General features: G+C 36.2%; 1 long non-coding RNA gene across 4 annotated transcripts; it reads left to right on the top strand.

The window, feature by feature from the left end:
• Nucleotides 1-591: 591 nt before the first annotated feature.
• LOC113318947 lies at nucleotides 592-3,375 on the top strand. 4 transcript variants are annotated; one of them, XR_003344969.1, is made up of 5 exons: nucleotides 592-655; nucleotides 849-960; nucleotides 1,493-1,783; nucleotides 1,991-2,380; nucleotides 2,821-3,375. It is a non-coding gene; the product is annotated as an uncharacterized LOC113318947 (long non-coding RNA). The 4 variants fall into 4 exon arrangements; XR_003344971.1 differs by having other exon boundaries at nucleotides 1,493-2,073; nucleotides 2,234-2,380; XR_003344970.1 differs by having other exon boundaries at nucleotides 1,493-2,073; nucleotides 2,165-2,380.
• Nucleotides 3,376-3,816: the final 441 nt, after the last annotated feature.

Below are 3,816 nucleotides of genomic sequence, written 5' to 3'. Positions count from 1 at the left end.
TAAAACTTCACTTTGTTCTTAATATTGTTTTTGTATTTTTCATGCGTAACAATAAACCTGTCTAGGTAAAATGTTTCCACGATAAGTAGTTAATGGTTTTTCTGTTTTGCAGGTTATTAGGTTGACTGACTTTGGCGTTAAAGGAGCTGATACCAAGAACATCTTCTATTTGAGAGAAGTTGACGATGCCGAAAAACTATATGAAGTTATCAAGTCAAAGACGAACGACAAAGTTGTAATTTTCGAAGGAGGATACATTGGTCTTGAGCTTTCTGCAGTGTTGAAAATGAACAACATGGATGTTACTATGGTTTACCCTGAGCCATGGTGCAGTAAGTCCCGGCCCACTAATACTGCTCACTTGCTTTTCTTCAATGTCTAGCGAAATTATATCGAAGGAAAAATAAACTAGAGAGATTTCATGGAGTTAATTTGGTTGCCTCTCTGTCCATCCTACACATTTCTGCTCACTTGCTTTTTCTGTTTTATGACGTCCATTCAGTCCAAGGACTATGACAATTACCTCTTTTCTATCATAATGTCATGTTCTCAGCCACCAGCTAGGTATTGGTATTGGAGCTACCAAAACATGGGGGTGGGGTGGGTGGGGGCGGGTTAAAGATCCGGTGTTCAATGGAGCCTGAAAACGAGATTGGTAGGTTCACAACCCCTCTTATATCATCAGTTAACGTTTTTTTATTTATTTTTGTACCTCTTGATTTCAGTTTGGTTCAATTTATTTGATGTTTTATCTAATCAGGATTTGTGGGTTTAAATATTTTATTTTTCGAAATCAATCTTTGAATACAAATCCAGACTCCCGTTGTGTTTGATGTATCAATTTTCAGGATGTGGGCACAAAGCAGCAACATCAACAACAAAGGGAGAACACTGAAACTTCGGGAGGTATTAGGAATCTGAAACCTATTTGGGTAACTCAAATGCCGAGAGATAAAGCTGGTATGCTGTTCTCAAAACTTTTAAACCTAGAATTGCATTTTTATATTTGAATAGATAGCAGGCTGGCACCAGAGGACCATTGATTTAATTCATAAAAATAGATAAGTTTTTCCATATGCAAGTCAAAAAGTGTTCAGAGGCCAAAGTATTGCAATTAAGTTGGCCTAATATTTTCGTTGATAAATGATGGTCAAATCATTCGTCATTATTTTCGTTGTAAGTAGGCCTAATATTTATTTATGTATTACAATAACAACTAAACCTCCAATTTAGCTTCAGGTTTGGTTTTTATTGAAGTCTGATCACATAAATGCAATTTGGTTTTATATCCAAAAACATCTGCACAATCTTAGTGATTCAGTTTCTCCACTAACAATTACATCTACCCCCCTCTGATTAAGGTTCAGGTAAATCTAATCATATGTGCATGAAACTCCTTGGAATATATAGCATAATTATGTGCTGACATGAGAAATTGAGCGTTATTTTCTTCTTTCAGTTAATTAATTTTTACTGTTTCATTTTTGTGCAGAGTTTATGTTTGCTAAAAGTGTGTATGGTTTCCTGCATCATAAAGGTGTCTTTAAACGTCCATCTTTGCTCAAAGTCTCGATAAATGTTTCCAAGGGAATGAATTATTTATATCATAAACAATGAATTATTTATAAAGGATGCCAATCTTCTAATGGATGAGAAGGAGGTGAAAAGGAGACCTAAATGACAATATTTATTCCGTTTTTGTGTATCAAGCTATTGAGGCTGCTGATTTTGGAGTTGGCAGAGTGCAAGTTCAACTGGAACATAACAGTGGATGGCTGCAAGGGTAAAACTTTAAACTATTTTTTGATATGTTCGGTTCGACTTAGCAGAGATTCGTTGATTCACCTACTTCCCATTTTGCATGTTAAGGTCTTATGGTATAAGACAAATGATCATCAAACCACACCTGTAGTTTCGATTGTGTTTCAGAATCACTAATTGCTTAAAAAGACTAAAATATCGTGACAAGTGTCTTTATATTTAACGTTAGGTGATGCTCAATATCCAGCGAAATCGCTTCTGTTCTGTATCCATGTTGTGATGAAATGTGCATATTGCCCCAATCATATTCAGGTCCCTTCCGTTCTGGCTAGCCATTTAATCTCATTTGACGCAATCCCAGTTGTTTCTTTTGGGTTGGTGTGATGACATAATTACATTGCAGCTCGGAAATGTGATGGTATTTTATTGGTTTCCGTTGGAATTAAGCTCTTTCGATTTCAATGCTCTCCAGACTGTTGCAAGTTACCATGTAATTGCAATTTACTTGATGGAGGGGTACCCATCAAGTTTTCAACATGAGCAGACAACTCTGAAAATTCTCAGAAGTTCAGCCTAGATGACCGCGTACCTAAGTACTCTCCCTCTCCCTCTATTCACGGTAAAGTTTTCTTAAGGTTCAATATTTCAGATGTGGTGATTAAGTTCTCTTAAATCCTAATACACCTCTTGGAGGAGCATAAAAATTATCAAAAAAATTTTGATTGGGGTATTCAGTTCTGCTTAAATCCTAATGCAGTGCTTATACCAACATAGACTTAATGTACAAGTAGGTAAGAATTAAGACTCATATGCCAGTTTTGCTACCCAAATATATATATATATATTTCGAGAATGATTATTGGTGAGTATTTCCGTTCGAATTTGATCTTTTGGAACTATCAGGATTTAGTAAGTGACAAAATCAAAGGTAATTTACATGGTAGTCTTTTAGAAAGCAGTTTGCAGGTGTGTTTATGTGTGGGGAGCATTTACATGGTAGGATTTCAGAAGTTGGTTTGTACATGTTTTGATTGATGCACAATCGTTAATCTCTTGCAGGAGATAATTTCGATATACCCTGTACTTTCACCTCAAGCCTTACTCCAGGAGCATTGATTGAGTATGCAATGCGCCTGCAATTTCCAAGTGAACCTAATTTACTTTTCTCCTAAGTAGGATTCTAAAGCTTAAATTTTAGTCGCTGATTGATTAGCCGATGAAAGGATGCAATCAGTTACAGAATGATTAGCCGGGGTGAACTCCTGGGAAAGCTTGCCTGCGCCAGATGATGAGTAGCTTCACATTTTTTGTGTATTTCCTGCTAATGTCATCATGCGTGTTTCGACATAATGCTTGCTTTGGTAACTCATCTTATTCGATACGAAATATATAGCAAAACTGTAGTGGCATGAATTGTCTTCATGATAGCATAGTGGTAAACCACCAAGTATGAAATCGAGCTGTTGTCTTAGCTCAACTGGTAGAGCACATGGTTATCAGCCTTGTAGTTGTGGGTTCGAATCCCACAGATGGCGTAATAATTTAAGTTGTCAATGCCATATTATATATCCATGCAATACGTAATCCAAGGTACTTGCAGGTTGTTGGTTACAGTCATTTAGTTCTGAAAATCAGAAGAATCACAACTATACATCTCTACTAACATAAGATGCATGCTTATAGCTTTCTTGGGGTGTTATAGATCTTGATTACAATTTTTATTATTGATTCGTCTAATATAACATTCTAGGTTATCTTCAAGAGTGATAAAATTCTAAGGTAATCCCGTCACCATGAAATTATACTCTGACAGGTAACTTAATGATGCTTTGTTTGGTTAATCAATAGGCTCAAAAAGTCAAAATCCCCAACTAACCTGTATGTTTAAGTTCCAGATCAAAGCTTATCTTAACCTAATCACAACTAATATCTATACAGTTAGCTAGCTTTAACAGATGATGGGTTACTATGCTACTAAATGATGGGGTCGTCCGCCCAACTAACATATAGGCTCAACCCTACGGCATTGGCCCTTTCCTAATGTATACAATTTCC

Source organism: Papaver somniferum, chromosome 10 (assembly GCF_003573695.1).
Source record: "Papaver somniferum cultivar HN1 chromosome 10, ASM357369v1, whole genome shotgun sequence".
NCBI lineage: Eukaryota > Viridiplantae > Streptophyta > Magnoliopsida > Ranunculales > Papaveraceae > Papaver > Papaver somniferum.
This window is presented reverse-complemented; position numbering and strand designations above follow the sequence as displayed.